The sequence below is a fragment of the Schistocerca americana genome, unplaced genomic scaffold (assembly GCF_021461395.2).
Source record: "Schistocerca americana isolate TAMUIC-IGC-003095 unplaced genomic scaffold, iqSchAmer2.1 HiC_scaffold_33, whole genome shotgun sequence".
Lineage (NCBI taxonomy): Eukaryota > Metazoa > Arthropoda > Insecta > Orthoptera > Acrididae > Schistocerca > Schistocerca americana.
The window spans coordinates 116,214-131,149 of NW_025726049.1; positions in this window are offsets into that span (position 1 = coordinate 116,214).

Sequence of the window (14,936 nt, forward strand, 5' to 3'; positions counted from 1 at the left end):
TACAAACAATTCTGCAGCACCTCAACTACACAACACTACCCCAGCCGCTACGCAGAACACTACACCGACTGGCTTCCCACTGGTCAAAGTACACAATTACACTTGCCTTGGCAAGCTAAACAATACATTTGTAGAATCCCACGAACGCTGACTGCAAATTTGTATGTCCGTCTGGTTATTTGACCTGTTGTGCTGCCATTCGCAAACAGCATTCCTGGAGGTGTTTTCCTACAGGATAACACTTGCTCACATACTGCTGTTGTAAGCCAACATGCTATAGTGTGTCAACATATTGCCTTGGCTTGCTCGATAACCAGCTCTACCTCCAATCGAGCACATATTGGACATCATCTGATGACAGCTTCAACGCATCCACAAACATCATTAACTGTCCTTATATTGGCCAACAAAGTGCAACAGGCATGGAACTCCATTCCACAAACTGACACATGACACGTGTACTACAGCGTACCAGAATTTACATTTACATTTGCTGTGGCTTATCTCACACTTACATTGATCCCTGATCCTGCAACATTAATCACTTTACATATGTTGTCTCAACAAATATATTCCTGGTATTTCATTACTCTACATTAATTATTTTTTGGTGTTGCAAATTTTTCCGTCAGTGTACCTGGCCTTTCTTTAACCATCCCTGGTGCAATGCAGAATTTTCTTCCCAGTAGCGAGAAAATGCTGTTATTCCAATTTTGAAATCAGATAAATTGCCTCTTCAAACGGACAGCTGTCGTCCAGATTGTTTACTCAGTGTCCTGCAAGTTACTTGAACATATGGTTAGTCGAAGGCTGTATTGTGTCCTTGAATCCCCGGGTCTTTTGGCTTCGATCCAGTGTGCTTTTCGCCAAGGGCGCTCTACTGAAGATAATTTAGTCCACTTGAAGTGTGTTATCTGAACAGCTTTTGCTCAGCATCAGTTCCTTGTTGCAGTTTTCATTGATCTGCATATATATCTTATGATACCACATGGTGCCATAACGCCCTTGCCACCTTAAAGGAGTGGGGCCTCCATGGTCCACTCATGATTTTTATCCAGAACTTTCTTCCATGTCACACTTTTTGGGTACAGGTTGGTGCCTCCTGTAGCATCCCCCCCTGCAGGAGACGGGGCTTGCACAAGGTTCTGTTTTGAGTGCCGCTCTCTTTTATGTGGCTATCAATGATCTGGCGGCAGCTGCATGACATATGGTGTCCCCATCTTTTTTGTTCATCCGCGACGGCTATTGCTGGAGGCAGAATGCAGGGGGCAATACACTAAGCACAATCCTGCCCTTTCACTCATAGCATCCATTTTTTGGCTGCCATGACCTACGTTATGCATTTCTGCCATTGTGTTTTTTAGGACCGGTCTTTTATGCCTAGTTGACATGGCTTCCCCGTCTTTGTCAACTAAAGCAGACATGTAGGTCGCACCTGAATGCTCTTCTATGCCTCAGCGGTGTGGTCCACTCTACTTTGATATGGCTGTATGCAGCATTGGTGCAGTCACACCTAGATTACAGGAATCTCTCATATGACTTTTTATCAGCTACGACATTACGCCTGGATTCGATACACTATTGTGGGGTAAGACTGGTAACAGGTGCCTTTGGACTAGGCAGCAGTTCCACTATTGTGGGTTCTGCACCATCAAAAATTGATGGCAGCTGCTCGCCCATAGTACCCTAACCGTCATCTCCTCTTTCCAGATACGAGATTTACCTCCGAAAACGGCAACACAGGTCTGGGGTTACGATCACCAAGTTTGAGCCTTGGTCCAGCACACAGTTTTAATCTGCCAGGAAGTTTCATATCAGTGCACGCTATGCTGCAGAGTGAAAGTCTCATTCTAGAAAACTCTTTAACTGTAATTCTCTTTACATATTGGCTATTTTCTTCTTATATGGGGGACATGGTCTCATCTGAGAAGTGAAAGCAAGCCTGTAAAAGAAAGGGGGGTGGGGGCAGTTCTCAATTCTTGAGCAGTGACACTTTTTTTTTTTTTTTTTTTTTTAAAAAAAAAGAAAGATCCTTTGTAATTTGGGTGAGTTTATGTTCAATCCTTGCACCCAATTTACTCTTTCATCTACCTACTTTTTTTCTCGTCTAGCAGAACGATATTTATGACCGTTGCTTAATACCTGTTTGTATCACTTACACTGCTGGTATTTATGAATTCTTTAGCATTTGACTCCGGAAAGACCATTTTTCTTTGTAGTGAGGTCTTGCCAACAGCAAATTTTCTGGATGGAAAGTTGCCAATCTGCTCATTTACTTTAAAATTTAAAAGTAAATCTAGCAATGCTAGAATGTATACAATATACTGATATACCCATTATCAAGTTGTTGTTTAAAGATTCGCGACTTTTAAAACTTACGTAGATTATCTTTTTCATGATAGAACTTTACATAAGAAGTTATTAAGAACATTGTGAATATCACATGATGAACAATGGAATGACTAAAGCAGTGTTATCAACCCTCATTCATTGACACATGTAATAAATTCATCGAGGCAGTGAAGTCCAGAGCTGTTGTAAAAATTTCTGAAATTAAAAGTATATACTACCTAATGAAGGTAGTATTTTGGGGTGAAAGAGCACAATAACTATTATTTTTGGAATGTAATAATTCACTATGGCTTCATTTTAATTCTAATAAGTTTCACACTGTAATGAAACATTGTCTAAATGCCTCTCTCTCTCTCTCTCTCTCTCTCTCTCATTTGTTATAACTTACCGCTGTTATTTTGTATTTGTATTGCAGTCATTACATTAAAATTGGCTATATTGATTCTGCAATTTATACTATTATGTTATTGCTAAGAATTGATTTAAAGAATAAACGTATATATTTATTTGTAAGATTTTGTAAATTTATACCACTGGAACTCTTTCAAAATATTTGATTGCGTAATACTGCCAATAAATACAATGACTTTCTTTCTTCTGTTTATGATTGTAATAGATGTTGGACACGTTGATTCCAAGTATGTTATACAGAAACGCAGTGATTTTTTACAAAAGGCAAAACTATGTGTTCGAAGAATTGTGGAGAGGAAGGTACGTGATGTATTTTAAGTAGGTTATAAAGAGTGACTATAACAACAAAAACAATATATTATTGATAAAATTATTTAATTGAATAGATAAAAAATCTACTCACCAAGTGGCAGCAGAACATACACATAAAAGACTGTTATGATTGGCAAGCTTTCGGAGCCAGTGGCTCCTCCAGACAGAAGCATTGAAGGGGAAGAAAGAAGGGTAAAGGAAAAGGCCTGGAGAGTTCCAGGAAAAGGTGTAGATTTTGGGAAAGTCACCCAGAACTGCGGATCAGGCGAAAAATAGAAATGACACATGTCATATACCAGCTATTATGTAAACATTGTTCAGCTTTCTACATCTGCATGACTACCACCAAATTATTAGTTACGATAAATGGGCATAGGCATAGTGTATATACTGGAAACTCACAATATCCTGTTGCAGGGCATGCTCTACAACATGGCATACGTGACCTCGACACTTGTTTCACCACACATGCCACCTGGATTCTTCCGCCATACACCAGTTTCTCAGAACTCCGCAGGTGGGAACTAGCACTACAACGTGTCCTTGGTTCTCACCACCCACCTCGCTTTAATTTACGTTAATTTCTGCTGTCTCAGCCTTTCTTCACTGTAATTACTCTTTGCTTCACTCCGTTTTAGCTTTCTACATCTTTCATTGTCTTTCCCGTCTATTTTCACTACCCCCTCCCGCAGCTGTTGTATACAATACGCTTAGCTTCTCACTCTTATTAACTCATGTACAGTTTTAGTAGTAATCTCTGTCTTGCATATTACCCTGTCTTCCACCTTTAAGCTCTCAGGTTTCCGAATCTTGCCCGATGCAGTCCCCAACAATTAGTCTTTCCTTCTCATCCTGTACGGTAAGTCACCCATGACCCACGGTTCTGGGTAACTTTCCCAAAATCTACCCCTTTTCTTAGACCTCTCCAGTCCTTTTCCTTCACCCTTCTTGCTTCCCCTGCAACCCTTTAGCCTGAAGAAGGAGTCACTGGCTCCAAACGCTTGCCTATCACAACAGTCTTTTATGTGTGTGTTCTGCCACTGCTTGGCGAGTAGATTTTTTATCTATCCAATTAAATAATTTTATAAAGAGTCTCTGTGTGTCATGTTTCTATTGGTATACAACTTGTTATAAACAAAACTTATTTTTACCATTTAATATGTTTCCAGATATTTACCAGTGGGAAAGATGAAATTGGGTTGATTGTACTTGGTTCTGACAAGACACAGACTCTACTTGATTACCCAAATGCGAGTGTGGAATTTCCTCTTGCACTGCCTACATGGCAGATGATATCCTTTGTGGAGAAATCTTTACATGAAAGAGAAATAAAAACAGATTGGATAGATGGTGTTGTTGTTGGCATGCAAGTCTTGAAAGATGAGCTAGAGTAAGTATTTAAAGCTGTCTGTTTCATGACATTCCTGGAACATGTTCCAGAATGTGTGTTACACAAATCACAGCGACATAGTTGTGACTTTATAAATTTGAATCAATATGTTTTTGTAATGAAAATTAAACAGAAGGCACAATACCTGCAGAAATAGGAAATTTTTTTGTGTGATTTTACTGTATGAATGTTTTTTACAGTTTTTCAGCTCAATAATTAAGGAGGTATTGATACAAGGCTTTGCCAAAAATCAATTTGTCACCTACAATTCCAGCCCTGTCACTGGCATTCCCTATCCCCACAACATGACTGGGCCACCATGAAAGCAGCCACATCATTGTCAAATTCACTGAAACTACTGCATAGCAATTTACTTGAGTATGGCTGCTGTTGTGGTCTTCAGTTTGGTTTAAGCACTGCGTCAATACCTTCTCTTCATAGCACTCGGAGGTCGCGATCTGCGACTGTTTTTACAAATGGCAAGAGAACTTTTCCTCTAGTTGCTTGTTTTTCAGTGAAAGATGCAAATATTTTAGAATGTAGTGCCTTATGTATATCTGTTAGAATAGCCACAAGGTCTGAAAGTTATTTTCAAATGATTGAGCTCTTCTACAGAGTATTGAAATTCACAGATTCTTCCAACCTGGTCCACCAATGTCTTACATACTCCTCTTCCTCCATGGATTGTTTCCAGCATTTGGAGATGAAACATTAGGCACCAAAACGTGCCTTATAACCAAAATCTAATGAACATATAATTAAATTAACCAAAGATGTAATGTTGCACTCTCAGGTAAGACTGATCTTGAATGCAAAGCCTAAGTGGAAATTAAATGTACGCTGCAACATTCATCACACTTTTTGTTATTGAAATTATTCACAGTGCCATAGGGAGAACTGAGTTTATGTGTTTTGTAGAGTCAGATACACGCTGTGGCGCAGGGTGCTGTCCGTTATTCTCCTGACTATGATGTGCAGGAATGGTAGTCTTCCTTCTTCTTTGGTCTCCATAGTGAATTTGATTTTGTGGCGTGTGGAGTTCAGATGTACAAAGAAGTCAAGAAGTTTGTCTCTTCCATGAGGCCAGATGACAAGTGTGTTATCCACATAACAGAAGAAGAAGAAGAAGAAGAAGAAGAAGAAGGATTTCCATTTGGATGACATCAGGGCCTCTTCCTCGAAGTGCACCGTAAATATATCCACAATCTCTGGTCAGAGTGGGCTGCCTATTGTGACTCCATCTGTTTGCGGGAGGGGGGTGTGCCACGAGTCAGTGAAGTGGGAAAGCTGACCAAGTAATATGTGTGACGTGTCATACCTCGACCGATATTGAGAACAGAATAAAAAATTCAGAGGCATTACTTTTCAGCACTCCCATGCATATTCTGTATGCAAGATAAGCTTATGGAGCAGGTTTCTCATTCAGAAATTCTATTTCGGTGTTGATTGTTTACACGAAGACCGTGTTAAGCATAATGGAAGAAGGAGAAATGTTTATCAGCATTCCAGATTTGGCAGTGGCAGGCTCATGGTCTGCTGAGACTCTGGTTTATTGTTTCACTATATTGCTGCTTGCATTGCTCAGAATCTCATTTTGTGCGAACATAGAATTGGTAGGTTCAGGAGGGCCATGCTAAATGCATTGCAGGGCCTCAGTAGTGCCACCCAACTAGCACCTGAGAGGGCAGACAAGTGTTTGCTCATGCGTACGTGATCCTGCAGTGAAGTTGTGTACATTTAGTCAGGAAGTGGGCTTGTATACAGTGAGACAAGTATCCACACAGACAATGTGATGGCATCTGGAGCAGCACAGACTGTCAACCCCTTAATGCAGCTCTAGAGAGAGGTGAACTGACAGCGGTGCAACTAACAACAATGCCAGACACAGGAATGGCACTGTGTCATTGTACCAGATGAGTCTCAGTTCTGTAACATCGTCACAATTGATGTACTTGTGTGTGGAGGCTCTGATGCCAACAGACCTGGCCAGATTGTACCTGTCATTCCCATGCGGGTCCAGCATGTGATGTGATGGTATGGGGTGCAACTGGATACATGTCACAACCTGTGGTTCACATAGCCAGTAATTTGGACAGCAGCCATTGCATTTGTGTTTTGTTAAGGCCTATCGCTGTGCCGTATTTTCAAGGGCTCCATGATGTTATCTTTTAACAAGATAATGCAAGACTACACCTCACCTGAGCTGTACTGAGCTACCTCGATACAGAGAGTGTTCCACTGTTGCCATATCCAGCATTTTCTTCAAATCTGTCACCTGTGGAGAACATCTGTTCACAGGATGCCAAGAGATGGGTATGCCACCAGTCGCCAGCCACCAGTCGCCAACCACTACAGTTGATGAACTCTGACATATGACATACAGTTGAGTAGCATGAATTAATGTACCCATGGCTGTAATCCAACCTCGATTTGATATCCAGTGTGATGAGAGCTGTTCTGCTGTTCCAGTTTCAATACTGAAATTCATATATTATTTTTATGCTATCCTTACCAGATTGGACTGTGGTGTCATACAGCATAAAATACCTTACAACATGTTGAATCAGTGATGAGAAGTGTAGAACAGCCAGCAGGGGAAAGATGTTGGCAATGAGACAGCTTTTATGTAGAACAGCAGTACAGTGTTTTACAGTGCATAATGCTTCCTCAGATTGAGAACAAAATGTGCGGTTTGCTGTCATCCATTTTCACAAACATAGCCTTGAAAAATAATGTTGACATTACTGTGCATTTCACTCTGAGGCATATTGCACTCTGAGAATGTTCATCGAATTCAGTTACTTTGTATTATATTTCAGTAACAGTGACATAATAGCAAATTGGACTGTATGAGTTTTTATGGATTTTTTTTCCAGAGACACACTACCATTTCTTCAGATTTATTTAATTTGGGTATAAATCCTTTCCAGCATATATGCTGTACACAAAATGTTGAACATAAAATATAGCTATCTGCTGATTTAACATCTTGCTGAGTATACCAGTACAATGTTTTGTTGTAACAAATAGTTCAATGTATTTTACACACTTATAAACTTATTTATACAGTTGTAGTAATTTATACCATTACATTAATGTTGTACCTTAATGTTCTGGAAGACGATATTATAAGGAACCTCATACTTTTCCTGGATGATAGAGTTGTCTATAATGAATTATTGCCTGAAAAAGATCTGTACAAATTTGATCCAGATCATAACATTTCAAATTGGTCCAAAGATGGGCAACTGAGTTTAAGTTTTCAGAAATGTAAATTGGAGCACATCACAAAACAAATAAAAGACAGAATTGTATGACTACATTATCAAATAATCACAGTTTTAATTGGTCAACTCATACAAATATCTGGATGAAATGAAATGGTGACATAGACTCACTTGTAGGCAAAGCAGAATGCAGACGTCAATTCGTTGGTAAGATACTGGAAAATGCAATCAGTCAATAGAGGACATTGCTTACAGAATACTTGTGTGGCCCATTCTAGAATATTGCTTAAGTATGACCCATAACAAATAAGGCTAATGGCAGACATTGAATGTATACAAAATAGTGTAGCATGATTGATCATAGATTTATTTGATGCATGGGAGAGCATCAAGAAGCTACTAAAAATTGGAAATGCCAGACAAGTGAAGATAGACGCCAAATATATGACAAAACCCAACTTATGAAATTTCAGGAACATGTATTAAGCGAGGTATTTAGGGATTATACAATAACCGCATATGTATCACTCCTATAGGGACCATGAAGGCAAGATTAATTACAGCATGCACAGAACCATTTAAAGAATCATTCTTCCCACACTCCACATGAGCACTGAATGGGGAAAAACCATAATGTGTGGTACAATAATGTACTTTGTCGGACAAACCCACAGTGGTTTATACAGTGTGCATGGAGACATGGAATCAGTTGACAGTAGTGGTAATGGTTCATATTGATTCCCATTTCTCTGTTTCAGTAGGTGATCTTATGCCTCTAATTATTTTTTCATTGCTATCTTAACTTGCATTCTTCAATTCAGTTTATTAACCCTTCTTATCTCTTTGTATTAGGGCAAATGTACAGTTAACTTTTAAGGAATTTGTATTTTCAATTTATCAACTGGAGTTTTGTTTCATATGCAGCAGAAGTGTTACAAATTATTTGTTTCAGTTTTGCTGTTTCACAGGTGCCCTGAAAAAAATAAAAGATCGCGAAAGTGTCTTAATGACAACCGATGGCCTCATATTGACAAGACAGCTGGTTGCCTTGCAGAGGGCAGGGCTTGACGGTCTGAACATCTGCTTAGACACCCTGCAGTCCCAATGCTACAACCAGATCACGAGGAGGAAAGGCTGGGAGCGTGCCATGGCTGGCATAGATCTAGCCTTGCAACTTGAATACGACCCTGTGAAGGTATTACTAGTGCAGCTGTCATCGCATGCAGACTTTCATAAGCAAGAGATATAAATCTGTTGTTAAGAATATCAATACAAGAATCACCATTTTAAAGCAGTACGCCCTCACCCTCGACTCCATCCCCGCTCCCACCCTCACCCCTGTCTCCACACTGCAGCTGAAAGTGAAGGAAGGTATATTAAGACAGAAGAAGTAAATTTTAGCTGAAGATGCTAACAGTTTCGTAGTTTATACAACATAAAAAAGTATGCCTTGCAAGTTTACCTATTAAATATCTTATATTTTCCTCCCAAGAGAGTCTTATGAGACTCAAGATCTTTACAGTTTCTCTTTTTTTCTTTTGTGTCTTTAGTTTAAAATAAGTTTCCTCTATTGTGGTGTTGTTTTGAAAAAAATACTCAATTGTTTGGAAAAATTATTCTTAATTCTGTAGTCACACTTTTGTTGTGTCTAAGTACTACTGGTTTCAGTAGCGAGTACCAGCATCAGTTCATCTTATTATCAAAAATTTCTTTGCAAAATAAAAGCTGACCACTGTGGCCTAGCGGTTCTAGGCACTTCAGTCCAGAACCATGCTGCTGCTACGGTCGCAGGTTCGAATCCTGCCTCAGGCAGGGATGTCCTTAGGTTAGTTAGGTTTAAGTACTTCTAAGTCTGGGGGACTGATGACCTCAGATGTTAAGTCCCATAGTGCTTAGAGCCATTTGAACCATTTTGCAAAATAAAAAGCTTCTGTACAACTGCAAACTAGACATACCATTTTCAGGGTGCAGTTCACATCTATTGAAAGCACAACAGTGACCTTTACTTTTAGTAGATAAGACACCTACTGGGGTAAGTGACTTGATGAATGCACACAAGAAGTTGTCATTTATTCCATATGTAGCTGCCATGCAGAATCATATTTTGTATTAGTTTGTCCTTACTCTTCCAAAAGGTTAAACCTTGTCTCTGCAGCCACAGCTTCCTCTCTTCAGCAGTTGTTTTCATCTCCATGTGTGAAGAAAATCCCATTCATTGATCATATTGTTTAAGTAGGATGTTCTCAGTCATCCCCTTGTTTTCTTACCTATGATCTTGCCTTCAGAAATGTTTTTTAAAAGATTACCATCTCCAGTTAAGTGTCCAGTGTATTTTGCTTTGCTCTGGCCTATAACTTTCAGTGGTTCCTTCTTCTCTCCTATTTCCTTTAATTTTTCTGTCAATGCAGCTAGTTCTTGTACTTCTCCTCCAGAACCACATTTCAGCAGGTTTGAGGTGAGCTTCCTTTGGCTTTTCTAATGTACAGATTTTGCATCTGTGTGTCAGAACACTCCACACAAAGGTCTTTACAAATATTTTCTTAATGTGGGAGCTGATATGTTTATTCAGTTGCAGCTTCTTCTTATTTTGGAAGGAACTCTTCACCTGTGCTATTCTTTTCTTGAATGCCTTGAAATATTGATTGTTTTCTTGCAAAATGCTACTGAGATAGTGAATTTCAGTTCCTTTCTTGAGTTGCTCATTGCCTGTTCTTGCGTCAGTCCTGCCTCCACCTCCTTTCTTGTCTGTAGCCATAAATTTTGTCTTCTTTGTATTCATTTTTAGCTTTAGTTTTACCATTTCTTGATTTAAGGCCTGAAACATTTTATTTAGTTCCTACTCTGATTTACTATTGTGATGTCGTCAGTCTGCAGTGTATATGCATGCAATTAAGTCTCCATATCGACATCATGCTCCAAAAACCACCTAACTGTGTGTGACAGGGGGTACGTCTCATGCCACCAACTGACCCCCTCTGCCTTGTTCCACTTGTGAACAGTGTTTGGGAAGAATGACTGTCAGTACGCTTCTGTATTATCTCTAACTTCTCAAATTTTCTTCTCGTGATCATTTCGTGAATTGTATATGAGAGAAACTATTATGTTGTCAGACTCTTCTCGGAAACTACTCTCTCGAAACATGGGTAGTAAATCTTTCCGTGATGCACAACTGCTCTCTTATGGCATCTACCACTGGAGTTGCTGAGCATCTCTGTAATGATCTCACAGTGACTAAATGATTCTGTGACAAAACACTCCGCACTTCATTGGATCTTCTTTCTCTCTTCTGTCAGTCGTACAGGGTAAGGACACAGGGGTAATTTACATTCACTTAAGATTCTTCCTGTGGATGTTAGTCTGGCATCTGCTTTTCTATTGCTGTTTTGTGTGATCATTCCGCTTTAAGGTTGCTCTGAATAGTTACTTCTAGATATTTTGTGGTAGATTCTGTTTCCAGCAATTTGTCATTAATAGTGTAGTTGTACAGTATTGGATTTCTTTTCCTGTGTGTGTGTGTGTGTGTGTGTGTGTGATATGTTACATTTATTTATGTGCAGGGTCAACTGCCAGAGCCTGCATCATTCACCAGTCCTTTGCAGGTCATTGTGCAAATTGATACTGTCTTCTGTTGTTGACACTTTCTTATGGACAAGTGTAATACCTGTGAACAATATTAAGGAGCCTCTGACACTTTCTACTGGATCATTTATATACATTGTAAATGTAATGGCCCTATCACATTTCCTTGGAGTATTCCAGAAATTACCTTTTGATTCTTGTCATCTTTTCTTTGTTGTTGTTATTACTTCCTTGATGAACATATTAAGGAAGTAAGGTGATAGAAGGCACCCGTCTCTCACTGCCCTTCTGGTTTTCCTTCTTTCATATCCGGTTCAGTACTCTGACTTTTGTATATACTCAAAATTAATCATCTGTCCTTCCAGTTTGGACATTACTTTAAGGAATGATGATATAATGGTAATCTGTTTATTAAACAATATTTTAATGATACACTATGCTTTCTGATCATATAGTGGCTTGATGATGGAATTTGATACTGAAATTAGTAATCATTAGACAAAATAAAAGTGAAGCTATAATAAAAGAAAGTAATATTTTGGATCATGTCAGTCGTTGTTCCAAACAACTGCACGTCAGGAATAGGTTCAAATGGCTCTGAGCACTATGCAACTTAACTTCTGAGGTCATCAGTCGCCTAGAACTTAGAACTAATTAAACCTAACTAACCTAAGGACATCACACACATCCATGCCCGAGGCAGGATTCGAACCTGCGAACGTAGCGGTCACTCGGTTCCAGACTGTAGCGCCTAGAACCGCATGGCCACTCCGGCTGCCTAGGAATAGGTACTAAATTATTTGTCCGCTGATGACCTCACAGCTTAGAACACTAAAAAACAAATGTTAATTGTTTGTTATGTGCCCTGGTAGAGTGTACAACTGTTTACAGCTCACGATTGGTTGTTGGAGCTTGGGCGTTACTCACATAGTGTATTTGGTGCACAGTGCAGAAAAAGGCAGTGTCCAGAAAAGTAAACAAATGTAAAGGCAAAAGTTTCATGACAGGATGTTGTGTCACCATACTTGGAAGACAATTATAGCCAAAGACAGAAATTTAAAAGAAACTGGCTCATTTGAGCTGTGGAGACCTAGTCGAGGATTCTCAGTAGATAATTGTTAGCACAGTAGAATTTATAAAGAGACAATGTCAGTTCATGTGAGGGAAGGTTGATTGGTAAGTACCTATCAGCTTTCTCATAAAACTCACAATTTGAAGAATACACATCAAGGAAAAGGTAGAAGTCCAACAGTGTCAAATCTAGACAATAATATCGATCATCCAACAGTTTTGCAAAATCCCCAGTTGTACTTACTTTACTTACTTACTTACTAACTTACTCAGATTTGCTGTGTACCATACAAGGAACTGGTTTCACAGAGTTCACTCGATCAGCTGCCAAGTTCTCACCTTCCTCCAAGTTTGTGTCCATGCATTGAAGATTCATTGCAAAAGTTCCAGGTGTTAAAAGGTCTTCCTGTACATCTGTATCTGTCCATTGATTTCCACAACAGTGTTGATTTTGGGATTCTTCCACCTTACATGTGTAGAACATAACCTGCAATCTTCAGTCTTCTTTCAACAATAATTTTGTGCAGGCTGTGTAGACCTCGTATTCTCAGCACTACATCGTTTGTAACTTGGTCGGGTTAACATCTTCAGAATTCATCTCTAGCATTGTTGGTGAAAAATATGGAGACTGTGTGCTGATTTTACTGACATTTTCCAAGTCTCACAAATATAAACAATAAAGGAGTACAGGCAAAGCTTTGTTGACATATTACAGACCTAATTGCCATATGGACTGATTTTCCAGTTCTGCTGGTGATTTCTGCATCTGTGACCTCATTATTACATATAAAGCTACCGAGATATGGCAATCTGTCAACATCTTGTAGTATCTTCTATTGCACTGTAATCAGGGACGAGACGAGTAATTTCCACTTACTTTGCACATTCTGTTTGCCTTATCTCTATTAATTTTCAGCCGTACACAATAGGGCATTTAATGAGAAAGCAGATAAAAATTAACTTGATGCCTTCCAAGGTGACGGTCTCTACTAAGTCTCTACTCCTTCAAGTCTGACTATGTAAGTGTAGACCAGAGATGGTTTAAATTCAGAGAAATAGTATCGACATCAATTAAGAGATATATACCAAATAAATTGAATGGATACCAAATAAATTAAAAGGGTGGTGCACAAAATATGTCAAAACTCAGCTGCAGAAGCAATGAAAAAAAGCATGTCAAAATTTAAAAGAATGCAAAATCTCCAAGATTAGCGATGTTTTACTGAAGCTCGAAACTTAGGGTGGGTTTCAGTGGAAGATGTGTTTAATAATTCCCATAGTGAAACTTCGTTTTGAAATCTGGAAGAAAATCCAAAGAGGTTCTGGTTGAATGTATAGTACACCAATGGCAAGACACAACCAATACCTTCACTGCGCAATAGCTGTGGTAATGTTACTGATGACAGTGCTACTAAAGTAGAGTTACTAAACACGGATTTCTGAAATTTCTTCACCAAAGACAACAAAGTAAATATTGCAGTATTCAAATCAAGAACAACTGCAACTGTGAGTAACTTAGTAGTAGCTCTCCTCAGTGTCATAAACCATTTATGTTTCTTTCAGAGAATGTTGATACAATAGCTCCATTAGAAATCATATATAGCCGCTCATTTGATAAAGATCCATACCTAGAGACTGAAAAGTTGCTCAGGTCACACCAATGCTCAAGAAAGAAAAGAGGAGTAATCTACTAAATAACAGACTCATATCACTAATGTTGATTTGCATTAGGATTTTGGAACATATATTATGTTTGAATATTTTGAATTATCTCAAAGGTAATGATTCATTGATAAATAGCTAGGATAGATTCAGAAATATCGACCTTTTAAAACACAGCTAGCTCTTTAGTCACACAAAGTAATAAGTGCTGTCGACTGGGGATCTCAAATTGATTCCATATTTGTAGATTTCCAGAAGACTTTTTGAAACAGTTCCTCACAAGCATTTTCTAATCATATTGTGTGCCTATGGAGTATTGTCTGAGTTGTACAACTGGATGTGTGGTTTCCTGTCAGAAAGGTCACAGTTCATAGCAATTGATGGAAAATCGTCAAGTAAAACAGAAGTGATATCTGACATTCCTCAAGGAAGTGTTATAGACCACCTGCTGTTGCCGATCTACATTAACAATTTAAGAGAGAATCTGAGCAGTCCTCTTAGATGATGCTATCATTTACAGTCTCGCAAATCATTTACTGTCCTGTAAAGTGATCAGATGATCAAAATGAACTGCAAAATGATTTAGGCTACCTATCCATATGATGCAAAAAGTGGTAACTGACCTTAAATAATAAAAATTTTTATGTCATCTGCACGAGTAGTAAAAGGCATCTACTAAATTTTGTTTACATGATAATTCACACAGATCTAAAGGCTGTGAAGTCTACTGAATACTTAGGAATTACATTTACAAATAACTTAAATTGGAATGCTCACATAGATAATGCGGTGGCAAAGCAAACAAAAGACTGTGATTTAATAGTAAAACATTTAGAAGATTAGGATTACTAAAGAGACTATCTACAACTATACTTGTCTGTCCTCTTTTGGAGTATTCTGCATGGTGTGGGATCCTTACCAGATTGGACTGA